This window comes from Cupressus sempervirens, chromosome 2 (assembly GCF_028749045.1).
Source record: "Cupressus sempervirens isolate cs-2001-9-10 chromosome 2, ASM2874904v1, whole genome shotgun sequence".
Taxonomy (NCBI): Eukaryota; Viridiplantae; Streptophyta; class Pinopsida; order Cupressales; family Cupressaceae; genus Cupressus; species Cupressus sempervirens.
The window spans coordinates 376649837-376669549 of NC_143119.1; positions in this window are offsets into that span (position 1 = coordinate 376649837).

Below are 19713 nucleotides of genomic sequence, written 5' to 3' on the forward strand. Positions count from 1 at the left end.
GAATATAATTCTTGCACACTAAAACACGCGATCAAGTGTAATTGCATATAATATAATAGACAAAGCATTTAATGCATTAAATAACTAATTAATCCATTTACATCACTCATGTTTGCATAAAGCACAAGGAACAAGAATGAAGTAAATAACCATAGCATAAAATCTAGCTCATAACATAATCAAAAAATATATCCAATAACCATATAACTAGATATTGTCATAGATCTATTGTCATCTCAAATGGTATCTACATGAAAATATAATAAACTAAACATCATAACAGTAAAGCATCTACGGTATTGAATCAAAGTATAACATCCAACCCTCAGGTCATCTCAAAATACAAATAACAATAAGAGTATCGAGTATCTCTCAAACCAAAATAAACAAGGTATAGACTACAACCATGAGAGGCACTACATCCTCCCATGCTAGCATAGGCTTACTCCTGGAAGCCAACAAAAAGGTGGGGGTGTAATCCCTTCAGTCATGTAGCATCCTCCCAAGTTGCAAAGGTCTCATTGCTTGGGTCCCATTGAACCCTTACCTGTTCTATGTCTTGACCTCGTAGGGTCAGCCTCTAGTACTGTAGGATATGAATGGCCTCCAAAGTAAGCTACCCACCCACTACCTACAAAGCATCCTAATCAAGAACATGGGTCACATCTAAAATATACTACCTCAAAATAGAAACATGAAAAACATCATGGATGTGCGATAGGCTAGGTGGCAATGCTAGTCGATAATCAACAGGACCAATCCTCTTGAGGATCTCAAAAGGTCTGAAAAAACATGGTACCAAGTTAGAGCCTTTTCCATAATGGATGAGACTCTTCCTCAGACACACTCTCAAAAACACCCTGTCACGAACAGAAAAGTGACAATCCAACCTATAGGCATTTGCATACTTCTTCTGCCTATCCTGAGTAGTAACCAAATGCTCCCTAATGTGAACAACCTGCTACTCCATATCCCAAAAAATCTCTGGACCCAAAAGAACTCAGTCCTCTAAGCAATCCCAACTCAAAGGCATATGACACAGTTTATCATATAAGGCTTGAAAAGGTGACATGCCAAGAGAACTATGATACCCATTGTTGTCCACAAACTCAACAAGGTACAAATAGTTCTCCCACTTCACTTGCTTGTCCATAACATACATGTGAAGCACATCCTCTAGAACCTAATTTACTCTCTTAGTCTGACCATCAGTCTTTGGGTGATAAGCCAAACTAAAATTGAGCTGTGTGCCCAGAGCATGCTAAAGAGATGTCCACAGTGTAGAAGTAAACACTGGATCTCTATCCAAAATAATCCAACAAGGGATCCCATGCAAACGAACAATATCTACCAAGAAAACATGCACTACAAAAGAAGTTGTGTAGGATGCTCTCATGGGTGAAAAATGTGCTACCTTGGACAATTGGTCCACTATCACCATGATACAATCGTGTCTTCATGATGACATAGGTAACCTTGTGATAAAATCAATGGATATCGTATCCCATTTCCACTCTGGAGTGGTATGTGTCTACAAAAGACCTGTTGGATGTTGATGCTCTACCTTCACTCTCTAGCACTCAAAACATCTAGCAATAAAATTAGCAACATCATGTCTCATCCCTACCCAAAAGTACAATTGTTTGAGATCAACATGCATCTTCTTGACTCAGGATCTGTAGAATACGGTGCACAATGCACTTCTGACAAAACCAAGGTACAAAGATCTCCTAACACAGGTACATAGATACATCCCAAGTGTCACAATATTCCATTAGAATCAATCAAATAACCTGAAAAATCTCCCCTCAAGGGTACACGTAGACTCAATCTCCACCCTCACCTCTTGATACCAAATGTCACTAGGCAAAGCCTCCAAGATATGGCCTACAAATCCACTCCCAGTAACATCACTGATACCTCATGTCGCCTCCCACTCAAGACATATAACATGAAATTCTCCTTCCCTTTAATGTAATGAACATTAAATTTATACTCGCACAAGAACTCCATCCAATAACACTATTGTGCATTTAGGTTTGGTTGAGTAAAAATATACTGCAAGCTCCTATGATCACTACGCAACTCAAACTTGTGTCCCAAAAGAAAATTCCTCCAATAGACAAGGGCATGTAGTATGACTGTGAGTTCCAAATCATCAGTGGGGTAGTTAAGCTCATGGTCCTTGAGTTTTCTAGACTCATATGCAATCACTCGACCATCCTGCATCAACACCTCACCCACGCCTTCCAATGAGGCATCTGTGAAAATCGTGAAATCACCTATAGGATTAGGCACTACAAGGACTGGTTCATTGGTCAAACACTCCTTAAGAGCATCAAATGTTGCCTCTCATTAGTCTAACCAAACAAACTTCTTCCCTTTAAACTGAAGAAAAGTGATGGGATGAGCTACTCATGAGAAATCCTTTACGAAGTGATGGTAGTAAACTACCAATCCCAATAAACTATGAACTTCTAAGACATTAGTGGGGACCGGCCAATCCATGATAGCATGGATCTTCTCCAAATCCACTGCAATTCCATCACCTATAATGATGTGTCCCAAATACTTCACCTCTGACTGGAAGAGCCCACATTTACTCAAGTTTCCATACAACTGATGGTCTCTCAAGCACTGCAATACCTAACATAAATAGACTTCATGCTCCTCCATAGTCTTCAAATAGATCAATATGTCATCTGGGAATACAATGACACATTGATCAAGGTAAGTGTGAAATACACCATTCATCAAGCTCATAAATATAGATGGCTCATTGGTTAATCCAAATGGTACAATCATGAACTCATAATACCCATACCGTGTATGAATAGTTGTTTGAAGAATACTAGCCTCCTAGATATGAAGCTAATGGTATTCTAACTTAAGATCAATATTTGAGAACACTCGTGCTCCCTTCATTTGATTAAACAAGTCATCTATCCTTGGCAAAGGATAATAGTTCTTCACTATCACCTTATTCAACCGCCAGTAGTCGATGCACAATTGCAAAGAAGCATCCTTCTTCTTCACAAAGATGACTGGTGTACCCCATGGGGATACACTAGGACAAATATGGCCCTTGGCCAACAATTCCTCCAACTACAATCTAAGCTCACTCAACTCCTAAGTAGTCATGTGGTAAGGAGCTCATGAAATCAGCTCCATCCTGGTACAAGATCAATTCAAAAATCAATGTCACGCTACGGTGGCATACCCAAAATCTCATTAAGAAACACATTTGCATACTCACAAAGGAGTGGGTGATCATCAAGTGTCACTATATGAATCTCGACTTCCTTGAGATCACTAAAAGAAACAAGAAATAACTGACGAGCCTTTTTCACACTCTACTTCAACTAATTAGTTGAGATCATCCGAAGTGAGACTGGTCTCGTGACTCCCAAAAGTTCCACTTGCCCACCTATGTCATCAATACATTGTACCATCTTGTGATGACAATTGATACTCACCTGATGGGAAACTAACTAATCCATGCCCAACACAATGTCATACAATCTTAGAGATAAAATGCGTAGATTCACTGTGGTGATGAAGGTTCCCAAATTCAAAACACAACTCCTAACTAGTGAGTCAATAGCTACTTTAGAACCCATGGCTAACTCAATCTACCACCTATTGACCTAATGTACTACCACTAGCCCACATCGCTGAACAAAAGTTGGTGAAATGAAAGAATCTAAAGCACTAGAGTCAAGAAAAAATGAAGTTGAAATACCATGCAATGTACCTATAGCCTCGACTACCATACTTTGATGATCTGCTTGACGGTTGTCAACTGCCAAAAATACTCTATGATTCCTACTAGCATCTCTAATAGTAGGTTCAGACCTCATTATGCCCTTACTAGGTCTTGTGGATGGTTTGATCAAACACTCAAAAGATTTATGGCCAGGCTAGCCACAACAATAAAAATTTCCTATAAAGTTGGAACCTATTCCGCAACCACCCTAGGTAAGCACTAGGATAAGGTGCACTACCCCTACTAGAATTTTGCTGACTGCTTTAAGGAGGGTGATCCTACTACAATTTTTGTCCTTGATTCTGGTTATCTCCTTTCTTACTTGAGGTGCTAGAATCCTATCCACCCTTGGTCCAAAACCTCTTCTTATTCTTGCAGTGGGAGGCACCTAGAGAAGGTTCTGATTGGGCTTGGCTTTTTCTAGAAGACCGAGTGAACTGTGCATCATGTCCTAAATTCCTTGCACTTTGGTTCTAAGAACCAGATCTACTACTAAAACCTCTAGCTAGATTCTCCTCTTCAATATGTACCTTCTTAATAGCAAGAACAAGAGTCCTAGGTTGATGCATAAGAACTTCTCCAATGAGGGCATCCTTAAGGCCTCAAATGAAATGATGAGATAGGAATAAACCATCATGGTTGTAGCATGAATAATGACTAAGCTTAAAGAATCAAATTTTGTACTGATCCACCATCATGTTTCCTTGCCAAATTGCATGGAACTCATTAGCACAGGCCTCTCTAAATTGAGGAGATAGGAATCTCTCTTAGAACCTCTTCTCAAAGATCTCCTAGGTGAGATCTACCACACTAATCTGAATCTCTTGACTCTCAAAATTCCACCAAATGGATGCATGGTCCCTCAATTGCATAATTGCATAACACACTCTCATATTAGTCAAATATGGATACATGTTCAAGCATCGCTCCATGTCCAACAACCAAGTCTCAGCCTTGAGGCCACTTCCCTTACCATCAAAAAATGGTAGTTTGGATTGCTAAGGAGACTTCATGATATCCAATATGATGGAATCTTCACTGTTGTGGTCCCTACCACCCTAATGGTGCCCTCTGCTGCCTAGTGGAGTACAAGAATGCTCATGTTCATGTTCCTCCTCTCTATGCTCTAAATGATAGGAATCTCCATGATGAGATCCCTCTTCCCAATCCTAATCCTATTGGTAGTCCTCAACATGAGAGCCCAACTGAGCAAGAATTTCCTGGAGCACTAGCAACAATGCCTCCATGCCATTCTAATTAGCATTATTACCTGCTCTCTCCCTCCTTCCTAATGCTCTTCTTCATGGTGTTCATCTCCATGGTTACCACTATAGGTACTGCCATAGCCACCATGTCTATGTACAAGAGGAATCTCTCTAGAAACAAAAGGATAATATCAGAACACTTAGATCACAAGCATAACAGTAAAAACCATGAACTAACAAGCTATCAAAATAACAACCATCAAATAATAATACACAAAGGAACAAAACCAAAGTGGAAGCATAACATAGAGATACCAATGTTGCAACATGGGCTCTAATACTAGATGTAATGCCCCGCCTAGAGATCCTTGGAAACAAGGATGAAATAAAGCAATATTTTTTTTAATTTAAAACAAGTATGAAAGCACAAGCCAACCATCAAACATGGATCATAAAGATTGCAACGGAAGACTAACCAATAACCAAAAACCAAAGAACTCCAAGCATCACCACTGACTAAAACATAAACAAGAAAACATAAGAGATCAACCAAACAGAAAGATAAATGCTGACTCCTAAAAATGGGCTAATTCTGAAATCCTAAAGCCCTAAAATTTCCTAGAATCTTTATCTTAGCCTGTAGAGGTCTGGAACCTATCTCAAAAGACTCATCACATATATTAAAATATATCTTAAGTATAGGGATATACTTAAATGACATATTTTAAACTCCTTAGGAAATCTATTTTTATCTAGGAAGGTGTAAAACTAAAAAGGGTATTAAAAACCAATTTTATAAACTTTTCTCCGACAAACCTAGATAGCCCCTATTTTTTGCATGAGAACATTCTCTGCCAGAATTTTGTGCGAAGAAGTCCATCATGATGCACAAAGAAGTGCTTTTTCACATGAAGGAGTGCTCAAGGGCATGAGGAAGTGTTTAGTTGTACAACCAAGACACCCGAAAACTGGTGTAGGGTTTCATGCAAGAAAGTTTCAAACCCCACAAAGAAACCCAACACGTCACATGAAGACTTGCAGTTTCATGTGAGAAAGTGCAATTTTGTGTGAGAACTCAAGTCAATGTGCTAGAAAGAGAAAACAAAAATAAAGAAGGAAACTAAGAAAACTAAGTAACAAAGTTCCTCCACACTAGGGAGTACCAAATCCACATTTTGAGGCAAGAATGCTCGAACCATATCTTAAGGATGAAAAGCTAGAAATAACATCTAACCATCTAAACATACAATAAAGGAAAAGAACAAAAGGGAAACATCACAAAGTATTGAAAGCAACATCGCAATGAGTAGTACAAACAAAAAGTATGCGGTTCCTCCCAACCATTAATAACATCATAAGAGCGTCATGGGCCCTAGCCATCCCCCTCGTGTAACATCCCAAGCCATCGATCAGATCATTGGTACTATCATAATAGGGATGTCACTACTAAACATGCTACAACATAAGCATAAGGAAATCTAACATGCTAGTAGTAAAGCATAAGGAAACCTAACATGCTAGTAGTAAAGCATAAGATAATCCTACAAAGTAGATAACATCAACTATCACATGCTAGTCATCAAAGTAAGGAAATGCGTCAATAAATAACATCATCTAAATATGATATACAAGTATTCCAATGAAAGCATGAATCATAAGAAAGCATACTCTGGAACCTAAAGTACCAAGTGAAAACATCCAGTATTGGTCGCACTAGGACAAAGACCATCTCTATATACTAGTCCCTAGTAGTGGTGTAGGTAGCTATGCCTCCCAACCACATGGTACCCGTAGGTCCACATCCACTGTGCTAATGGAGATAAAAATCCAACCACAAACACACAAAACAAATATGCATGGCTAACACACACGCCATACAGTATGATGATTGAAACCAAGACAAAAACAAAGACAATGCATGAACTACAGGTCCTGGTCAAACACTCGATGCGCTACTAAGTAGGGGCTAACATCATGGAGAGTCACTTGGCATCGAAAAGCCCAAGCTAATATTGGTAGCTGAGACTTCCCAACAAAAGGAGCACATCATGAACCCTTTTATTATCTTAAATTTTATTACCACCCAGTTTTTTATTTTAGCTATCACTTATTTAAAACTTCCTTTCCTTTGCCAACCCTCTGGGCACAATGATCACCAGGCTGTGGGATAGAAGCCCCCTCCATATGCTACCCTACCCTATTGATGCTCTTCAAATGATGAGTGCCCATAGGCATGCAAATCCCAACCCAAACCTAATGATCATAAATTCTAGAAGTACCACAGAAGATTGAGCCTTGAAAGTCACTTGATAGATGTATGCACACGTGCTTGTGTGTGGCACACCACCATCATGAAGATCATAACACAAGGATTGGATGATAATACAAAGAAGAAAGTCATTCAATCAAAAATAGAATTGAGAGGATGGATGCAATACGCATCCCAAGGCAACATAAAAGTGCAATAAGGGTTCGACCAACATCCAAATGGATCTTCCACACCCATGACCAAACTCATGCCAAGAAAACTTGAGAAAATAGGGTGGCATGCAAAATGAGGTTAAAACCCCAAAATTTGGACAACTTCAAAATTAAAACCCATTTGACTTTTGGGTGTAAAAACCCCTAAAATCAAAAAATAAATGAGTTTGGACATCGTATGCAAAAATGGCCAGCATAACAGCTCAAAACCACAAACCCCCATCCCAAAAATAGGAAAAACATTCATACTTGACCAACTGGACAGAATTAGAAAACAAAAAATAAAGGGAAACACTAGTTCTCAGCCTCCTAACATATTGATACAAGAAATAGAAGCTAAAATGGAGTGAAAACAATAAAATGGGAAGGCCCTACCTAATAGAAAAAGGGCAGAAACCAAAACCCATAGAATAAAATAAATAATCCACCAAAACTGTTGAAAGTGACGACAAAGTAAGAACTCCCTGAGCCAAATCTAATAAGACTGACCTTGTGAAAAACCCATGCTCATAGCTCCTAGAACAAACAGAATTGGAATCCTTTAGAAGAGGATTCTCAAAAAGTTCTCAAATTTTCTATTTCAAAAAGTGAGAAATGAATAATAAAATCACTTTTTCAACACTTATTCACTTTTCAAGTGAATAGTTGATTAGGGAAAATAGCCAACTAGAGTAGCTAGACTCCAAATTCACCCAAACAATTTTTTTTTCTTTGTAATGGGAATTCACCTAAGGTAAAGTTGCCAAATATTAAATCTGAAAAGATTTAAAACCCAAAAACCCAAAATCACAAAACATAACTTGACACTTTCATGATAAAGTGACCCTCTAAATGCATAGACATACTCATTGGTGTAATCACATAATGTCTATGAGATTGGATTTACTAATTACTGAAAGTTTTTAATTTAAAATAATTAAATAAGGATACATCGACCATACAGGGATGACAGTGGTAAAATATGAATGGCTAAATTACTAACTCCATGTGCCACTGCCAGGGATATAATTCTTGTGCACTAAAACACACGATCAAGTGTAAGTGGATATAATATAATAGCCAAAGCAATTAATGCATTAAATAACTAATTAGTTGATTTACATCACTCACGTTCACATAAGGCACAAAGAACAAGAATAAAGTAAATAACCATAGCATAAAATCCAACTCATAACATAATCAATAAATATATCCAATAACCATATAACCATATATCCTCATAGATCTATTGTCATCTCAAAATGACATCTACATGCAAATATGATAAACTGAACATCATAGCAGTAAAGTATATATGGTACTAAATCAAAGTATAACATTCGACCCTTAGGTCATCTCAAAATACAAATAATAATAAGAGTATATCTTGAATCAAAATAGATAAGGTACAGACTACAACCATGAGAGGCACTACAATATGGATTCGTTATATATTGGTTTTACTATTAATTAAACTTAAATGTGATTCAACGTCATGAGACCCTAAGAGATGTAATATCTTTTATGGTATTTTCTTATGTGTATGTTATTGCTTCTACTATATTTATATCTGTTGTTGTTAAGATATTATCTTTAAAAAAAAATGTTTGGCAAACTTAGTGAAACTTTAGGTTAATTTCTTTTGGGTCACATATTAGGGTGTTACATATAACTCCTTAAAAACAAAATAATAAATTAACTACATCCACTCCTAATCCATCTCATATCTTAGATTATTTATCATGTAAACTTGTAAAATAGATCCAACTATGTATCACATCCATCAACATGAAAAGTAAAATGAAACACATAACACAAAGATTTTGGTTATCCAGAAACCCTCTAAGGTGAAGGTAACACTGGGGTTGGGATGACACCCACACACATTCACTTCTGCTACAGTAAAGTTTTCCTATTAGGGCTACAATTTTGATCACTTCTAATGATCTACCTTGTGAGGGGTCTTCTCTGTTAAGAGCTTTATAAGAATGTTAAGTATACCTTGATTAAAGGATTTGAGCTCACAATAAAGTAATCACTCTATTAGGAGATTTAACTAGGTTTTTTAAAACCACCCTATTAAGAGATTTACTTTGATACACTAGTTATAATGTCTCAGTACATAAGCTCTTGATGCAAAATTACAAATCTCCTCTTTCCTTGTCTGAATTGATCTCCTTATTTGATTTAATCTATTCTTCCCTTTACTACTAGGTAGCTTTGTCAAACTTAGCCTTCCTTCAGTCTTTTCTCTTCCTTCATGTGAAACACGATCATCCTTCACACATTCATATGATTTAGGACTTGATCCCTTCTAAAATAAACAATCATGGAAGGTTCTAGATCATAATCAATGATCCAAAATTTATTCTTTTGCCACTTAATCCTTCTAATTTTTTATTGGTTATTCTACCTTCCTTGAGATTGATGTCCTTTGAATTTTTTTTTAATTAGCTCCTTAACTATCTCTACAATCCAAAAATATCATATGGAAGTCTACTAAAAGGATTTACATAAGTGTTTGTGCCATTACAAACACAAATACCAAAACTAGTTTACTCGACAATTAAATATCCTAATGCTTGGTCATAAATAAAATTTATGTTGTCCCTTAGCTTCTATAGGCTCAGAAGATACTAACTCACTTGACATAAACGATCTCTGCTTTGCTCATCTTCCTTATCTTTTACTTGATATATATTATGATTCAGTGTACATTAGGGTGCTCAACAACCTTTGAATTTCTTGGCATGTGTTGAAGATATAAACAAGTCCATGTAGCTTGGCCTTCATTAGGTGGATCAGTCACAATGCTGACCAACCATCGGTCACAATGCTAACTAACCAAAACTACCTAGAAATTGATTAAGTGTTGGACACTAATAGGAAACAAAGCTTAGAGATCAACGATAGATTGATAGTCTAAACCCATTTTGGGTCATTTTAAAGCTTAGATCTAATACTACAAATGTATAATGTCAAGAAAATTAATATAATGAAGGTATTATTAGAATTGCATATCTTGGATCTTGTCTCTTTTCATTTTGTTCTTTGCTTTTGTATGATTTAGTGACAAATACGTTGAATCCTAGTTGTAATTCATTTAGAATTATATCTTGCATCATGCTTTATTGTTAACTTAATGGATTAAGTGAATGTTTGACATGATATGAGAAGGTCATAGAGTTTTATGAAGAGATTTTGATAAGTAGAAGATGTAAGCTGTGAGTTGATCTCATCCAAAAAGTAGAGGAGTAAATCTAGAGTTGTAGTATTTTATTTGTGAAAGAAATCCCAATGGATAAATCACTGATCATAGCATTAAGTTTGAGCAAAAATTGAAGCTTGCACAGTTTTAAACCTTATACTAAATTATTTTACCTTATGTTATATCGTAGATCCAAAAAGTTTTTTTTGACTTGGCCTAGAGGTTTCTGAGATGAATAATTAGTTGTTGTTCATTTCTTTTATTTGCTCTATTTTAGAAGAAATAAGGGATATTGTCTACTTTGTTGGGGATTAAAGTAAAATGATGTTGTAATAATGTAAGGAAACTTGCAAGAAAAAAAAAATTGTTTCCACATAACCCATAATAGATCTGAAATATATATGTAATTAAAATCCACATGCAAGAGAATAGACAACATACCCACAAAATGTGACACAAGATATACCCTGGGAAACCCTCATTGAGGGAAAAAAACCAAACCTCCAAAAGCATCCATCATCATGTATTTATCAAATACACCATTGCAATACAATCATGGAAGTCTTCAAAGCCATAGCCACAACCAAGCAATCCATGTGAACAAGCATGAATCCACACATCCCATGCCATGCTTCCAACCTTCAAAAATGCTCCCTTGGCTAACTTGTGAAGCCTTGTCTTGCTCAACTTTTGCTTTCAACTTTTGCCCTTCTGTCTTGTCTCTACAACTACCCTCGTGGTTGCTTATATAGAAGCTAGTGCCACAAATCTATCAAGTGGTATTACATAAACCATTTGCTACCTAACCCACTGCTCCCATATTTAATATTAGACATTTAATTATTTTCCCCAATATTAAATAATTACATCAAGTATTATCACAATGTTACAATACAACTCATCAAGTATATCCCATGGCAATATTTACATGTTGCATGTCCATTTAGGTGCTCCTAAGTGCAAGATTACATAATAAAATAAAATAATACAATATAAAAATATTATGCAATTTGTGCAACACATATTATCTCAACAATCTCCCACTTGTTGTATACATTGCACAGGGTTAATCTATAGCCACATAAATGAACAAAGGAACAATGCCTCCTAGCACATCCACCATCATGGATCAAAGTACACAAAGTGATCCATCTTGGTACTTGTAACAAAATAAAAGTATCTAGCATCTCAAACATGAATGATCCCACCTCCTATTATGCCATTGCCACTAGACATGCATAGAAGCCATCCAAAGAGAAATCCATCTAACCTATCACATAAGAAGATCATAAAATCCTATACCAACTAAAATACCAAACATAAAAACTTGATCCACAGGCAATCATCTATACCCATAGTTGTCAAATATCCATAGCTGAAATAACACCCACAACAAGTGCCAAACCCATCCAATTATCCATACCTCCAAAGGTATACCAAGTGAATATCATATAATCAACATATCCAATCTATAGCCTATAATCACAAGCCTTAAGAGCAATACCTACCACATATACACCAAGAAGCTCTCACTACAAAAGATAATATCAAATCTATAACCAATTCACTCACAACATCTTAAAGAAGTCTATCCATGTAGTATCAAGGACATCCACAATACATAAACCAATAAACTAAGAGAGAAACTCTCATAACAAGTCTCCAACCCTCTCCCAAGTTCACCACAACTAAAAAAGGAAATAGATAAAGAAATAACCATGTCATCTCTCACATGACATACATGAACACAAACTAGTGATCAAAATCTCCAACCAATCTCAAATCTAGTATAACTGAAACTAAACACCTAGGAAGATAACCAAGACCAAAGAAAAATCATGCAAATCATAACTTGTATCATGTCCTTCTACACACACCTCTAGACGTAAACTGTGCAAGTATGATCTCCTCCATAAAACCCCAACCAAGAAGCCACAACAACACCTAAACCATACCATATAACTAATTATGGATGTAAGCCTCTTACAAGAAGATCAAAATCATAAACCAAGGAATAACCATTCCTAATCCAAGGAATACGCCCAATATAAAAGCACCTCCCAAACTCAACCAAAATAACAACATATGAACAAGGAGATAACTAATTCTAATCCATCTCTCAAATGAACCCTCTAGAACTAAATCTTGTGCCATAGCTCAAGATCCATATCCATGAAAGACAAGCATAAACATAATACACCTAAGAAAAATAATGGGATATACCTCTCAAGTAGTAACCACCAAGTAGATCAAGAGTAGGGAATGAGAATGCTCATCAAGATATCCAAGTCTCCAACCAAGACTCATCTAAGAACAATCTTCTCTCAAGTCCATATTAGGTGAATGCCCCTTGGAATTTCTATAGAAACCATCAACTGTCCCAACAAATACTTCTCTAATCCAAGAGAAATCAACATCACTACCATCTCTAAGTTTACATGAGCACCTATAAATAATCAATTCATACCAACTTCAAATGCAACATAGCAATATCATGAAGTATCCAAAAATGATCAATGTACACAATACCAAGAAACTAAATCAATATCAATGTCAAAGTCAAAGTTCTAGCCATGGCCTCAGGAACATAAACATGACAACATGATCTAAGAATTTGAACTAAAGAGATGATATGCTAACTCTAAATGTGTATCAAAAGTATACCATGACATCATAATTAAACCATCCTCACACCAAGGATAATATGTCAAATGAAATCTTAAGGCATACTTTTACCAAGAACCCCATGAGTCCTCAAGGTGCAACCTTCTTCAAAAACCATGAAGAACTATCTCCACACACCCTAATGATAACCATCTCCACACACCATGAAGATAACAAATGCACCATGCAAATGTTAAAGATGCTTTTGCAGTAACATGATCTAAGATAAACCTCCAACATCTGTAAACACTACATAAATATATTGAATACCAAAATCTCCCACTCAACCATGGTAATGATTCACCCATGGCATCATAACATCCATCTCCTACATGAAGATCCTCCAGGTCTACAAACACAACCAAAGTGTCAGAACCAAGTGAAAAACCAAGATCTCCAAACCCAAGAAGATACAAACCAAACCATGAATTAATCATGCACTACCACCTCATCAACTCACTAGCTCTTACTAAATTGTGTATCCAAGATATCCATGACATCATGATGAATAAAACCATCTTCTAACCATGAGAATAACCAAGGCATCAAACCATCAAAGAACTCAAAGTGCACATCATGAACTCCTCAAAAGAAACCAAATAACTGTGATCCTTAATAAAAAGAAATACCACCATAACCAAATTAGGAATCCAAACCAATGAACATCAAGGATGTACCTATATATCCAATCATGTCATGCAAAATGGCAACATGATCATATCCATGAATCAAAAAAATGCATTTCAATGTGTCCAACCTATCATTATAAAATAGTCAGCCACAATCCTCCACCATGACTATACCTAATAACAACATCTCATACCTTCAACATAAAAAAATAATGAATCATGTGACTTAGGGCATAGAAAACCCAAATCCAAGCCACCAATCTAAATATGAATCAATAATGGAAGATCAATGGGCAAAGACAACCCATACCCAAGCTATAAATACAAGCTGTAAGTATAGACTGCTTACAACACTACACAACTTGTACACCCAACAAATCATCATACATATCCAAACCAAAAATTGATAACCATATCATTATGAGACCAATTTGAAATATAAGTTGAGTATACAATGACATCAAATCTCAAATTTTCAAAATATAAAATGTCATAAACTCATAATGTTACCATAGTCAATATATATAATAAACTATTCAGATCAATATATCACCAAATAAACCATAGAAAATGTACACCAAATCTAAACCAATGTGTAGATATCTCCAAGAGCTTTCTATTGACTACTCAAGGTCCAAAATTTGACTTCATATGCTCAGTTATGACCTAATGTATATTCAAAATAAAAATCTAACTTTCGGGCTCTTAAAACCTAACAAAATGTCCAAATCATAGAATCAAACCATGACCAAGTTGTATTGCTCTAAATTATCTTTCCAACGACTATAAGAAGTCTAAAATTTGATATCCTAAAAGAAAGTTATGGTCATTTTACCAAGATAGTTTTTGTACCATTTTCACTACGATTTTTTTTCATGATGAAAATTTCGTTGGGATTAAATTTGATGGCTATCACGGGCTGAAACTAAAAACCTTTTGCATTCTCTATCATCATGACCAAACTAGGGCATATTATAGATTAGAATTTATGGAAACATCGACCTGGATCCAATGGTGAGGTATGTTTTTACCTAAGAGGTCATTTATGCAAGCTACCCCCTAAAACCCTCATTTAAATGAAACATCCAAAAAGTTCTTTTGACCAACAATTTCACATGCCAAAAAAATGCCAACATCCCATCATAATTTTTTTTCCAAAACCCTCATATATGCAATGAACAACTCATATATCTTGTCATTTCTTTTATCCTCCCATGCATTCTCATGGATTCAATCTATGATTACAACAATAAAATAGTAGCTCTAATACCACTTATAAGGAAACTTGCAATTTTTTTTTTTTTTGCACATAACTCATAATAGATCTAAAATATATATGAAATGAAAATCCACATGCAAGAGAATAGACAACATACCCAAAAAATGTGACACAAGATATACCTTGGGAAACCTTCATCGAGGAAAAAAACCCAACCTCCAAAAGCATCCATCATCATGTATTAATCAGAAAATACACCATTACAATACAAACATGGAAGCCTTCAAAGCCATAACCATAAACAAGCAATCCATATGAACAAGAATGAATCCATACATCTGATGCCATACTTGCAACCTTCACAAATGCTCCCTTGGCTAACCTGTCAAGCCTTGTCTTGCTCAACTTTCATTTTTACCTTTTATCCTTCTAACTTGTCTCTACAACTACCCTTGTGACTACTTGTATAGAAGTAAGTCCCACAAAACTACCAAGTGGTATTAAATAAACCATGTGCTACCTAACCCACTAACCCCATATTTAATTATTTCCCCAATATTTGATAATTACATCAAATATTATTACAATGCTACAATACAACTCACAAAGTATATCCCATAGGAATCTTTATATGTTGCATGTCCATCTAGGTACTCCTAAGTTCAACATTAGATAATAAAATTAAATAATATAATATAACAATATTATGCAATGTGTGCAACACACATCATCTCAACAAATAAGAGTGGAGTTAATCCTAGGTACACCTGCCTGAACTTTGTAGAGTTCAAAATGAAGAAAGCTAAGTTATCTTTGTCAATTGGTCCTTAGGTCTGTCGTGATGTACTTGTCATGGGTATTAGGTACCCTTAGGAATTATTTTTTATTCCATAATGTATTTTGAAATCTTATCGAATTAGGAGCCAACACAACTGATCCATGTGAGGCTTATAAGTAGAAGTTGTTAATCCAACTTCATGAAGCCAAGATCATCTGTATGAAAAGATAAGAAATCATTGGGAATTATGGAATAAAAAATTAAGGGTTTGGGCTCTAAAAATATGAAATATCATATTACTAGATCAAACAAATCAACAAATAATACAACGATCAATCCTTATAAAGGAGATCTGGTAGCCTAAAATAGGAAACCCCAAAAATAAATCATTTAAGAATTAATATATTTATTAAATTTCACTAATGTATAAAGTGTTATCCTAAGAGAGAAGTAGACATAACTTAACAATCAAATCAAGCTAACTAAATAATTAAGTTATTGCTTTATCCTAAGACCCCCCTTAAGATGAGTAAAAATGTAGCTACAAACAATGCATAAAATAAACTGGGGTCCTGACAACAGGTCTTGATGAGGTACCCAATAAAAAAAAAAATTATGTGAAGTTGAGAAATAGAGAAAACCACATGGGAAAAATTCTACTACTAAAAGATATGTAATAAATGCTGAAAACTAGTGAGGATTGCAAAAGCTCGCAAACTAGAGAATGTCCCAATAAAAGGAACAAAAGAATGATCATGAAGAACACCACTAAAGAATGAAGAGGATACAAAATTTGTCTAAAATTTATTATTGATCTAAAGAAAATTCACTAAAATAGACAATGACCAAATAGAGAAGATTTTAATATGCATGAGTGCCTTCATATGATACTACTCAAATTAGGAGGCAAACAAAGGAAAAAAACTAAAATTAAAGATATAGATGACATAAAACACCAAAGCCTAAAGCTTTGATCACCCAAACATAGAAAGATGCCTCCAAAATAGGAATGAAAAAGTATTCACATGGTAAATGATCCATCTCACCAAAATGGACAGGTACCCAACCACTACATATGTCTAGTATATAGGAATAAATATTGTATATATAGATCACTCCAATGAACCAAGGCAACATGAGAACCAATAGGAGAACCCCCTTAACATAGACAAGGGTGAGGTATCCTGGAAGAACCACATGTCAAGGAAACAAGATCGAGATGCACAAAAAATACATAATACTATTGTGAGGTGATTAATCTCTACATATAGACATGAGGCTAGTGTCATAGAAGGAAAACTCATTCAACAAAGATAGATGGAAGAAAAGAGGAAAACAATAACCTCCCATGACACTTAATCAATAGTGCATGTACAATGAAGCACAAGATGTGGTAGATCCCAAGAATATAATAATATGCATGAGTGCCCTTAGATGACACTACTCCAATCAAGAGGTTGTAATGTCTTAAATTGGAAGCACTTCAATTTAACAATGGTTTAGCACCTATTTAATGCAAGATCATCATCTCCTTGCATGTTTCCTCCTTTCTTACCCTTTCCTTTCATTTCTCTTAGGTGGAACTAGGGTAAGACCTAATTGATCCTTTTTAATGCTTATATTTTCATAGTGTAAAAATCAAGGTAGGATCTAACAACCTAGGTCCTCCTTTTCCCTCATGCAATCACTCATAATCTATTTAATGCACTATAACAATCATATATCATAATTTATACCTAGTTTTTGGGATCTGAGACCTATTTTGGGACCCTAAAGGTGTTCCTAGGGTTTTTTTCCCTTGTTAGAAAGGATGTAATGCATCCCTTCCCTATCAAGTACATAATGTGTCCCTATTGGAGCCCTACATTGGGTCCCCTTCTCATATCCTAAGTTTTGGCTTACTTGTAGTGCAAAATTTAAAGTAGGTTAGCTCATGGGAGAAAGTTAATTCTGACCCCTTTATAAACACATCCATTTTATCCATTTTTTAAATCTATCCATGATCTACAAAAAATATATTAATCATACATGCAAGCACTATCAAGCAATCTCACACACTAGCATTCAAGCATTCAAGTTCTGAAACATTCAAGCATTCAAGTTCTAAAACATTCAAGTCTTCCAACATTCTTCAAGAAAGTCCTCTATTGAAGATCAAGGATTAAAGAATTCAAGAAATTGAAGGATTTTGTCTTCATGATCTCCATCAATCCATGTAAGGTCCCTTGTTTCATCTTCTACATCCATTCATCCACATTTTTGGTCCAATTCAATTGGTAAAGAGAGTTCATTGCATTCAATTAGAGAGATCCTAGTATTGTATAGTGAATTTGTACATTTACTTTACATTTTTATAATTCAATTATTTTAATTCAAGATTGATTCATAAATTTTCATTTTACTAAGACAACCCCTTGATCAATAAATAAAAACACTTCTTTTTTAACTTTTCGATCTTGGATTGACCATTTTTTTTATAGATTAGATACCATTTTTGTCATTTGTTAGAACTGTGAAATCATATTCAAGATCACATACAATCAATTAGTGACGTAGTGTTCCCCACTTTAGGAGAAAGTTGACATCACACACAAAAGTTAACCTTGTCATATTGTAGAATCATTATTGGGTTTTGTAGACTTGGTAGTTTCAGGCCAAGATTTGTCATTATTTGTCTATTTTGAGTGGCTCCACAAGCAAAAAATTATATCCAATCCAAAGGTGAGTCTTCTCATTCCCTTTGTTATTTTAGCATATCTACTTATTACATCTACATATCTTTTCCTAGTTCTCATTCTAAGTAGGGTTTTCAAGGACTTTTGCATCATTTTCCTTATTCTATTAATGAGATCCTATCTTTGCATTAGGGCTCCTTTATCACTTGACTAGCACTAATTTTTTTAGATCTAGGCTTTTAGAATCTGGATTGAAAGGAGTAATTTCCTTGATTCCCTCTTTGATTTTTGTAATTATGGTTATGTGATGAACTTAGATTTTATTTCCTTGATTTATATCCCCCCCTTAACATCTTATGTGAACCTAACTTCGACATTTCCTCTTTTGATTTTAGAGTTAGATTATCGCATTTTGTTGTGTATTCACTAACTTTGGTGAACTTGATGTTCAAAATTTCCTCTTAACTTTGGAGTATTATTGTATTATTTTGTTATCTATCTTAGCATGATTTATATATTTACTTTTGTTAGATTATATTATGTGCTTTGTGATTAATTTCATATCATAAGGTTAGATTCCTTTTGTTTCTTCTTGTTATGTTAGTGTATGTGCTTTATTACCTCAATCCTTACTTATTGTATTACCATTAGTAGAAGTCATATACTTGTGACTTGTAATTCCCCTCTAACCCTTATAACTTATAAGTAAATTTTAGAGTTGTAATTAACACATGCAGACTATTTTGGAAAATATGATTACTTCTTGATTGTCTTGTCCCAACTATGATACTCTATGGTTCACCTTGACAAATACTTACATAGGATTGAACACATATGAAATTGTAAGATTATCTTCAAGTATATGTTTACAATTTAGCACCTTTACATATTATTAACACAAGAGAATGATATTGATCTACTTGGAAACCTTATGAAAGTATCGATAGGGTCCTCTGATTAGGACTAAGAAAATAAATATAAGTTGGATAAATGATTAGTTAGTACCTTCATATTCTTATGATATAACATGGTAAAGTTTATGCATATCCATAATGCCACCCTCATAACACAAGTATATGATTGGAAAATTGCATATGATGTTTGGATCC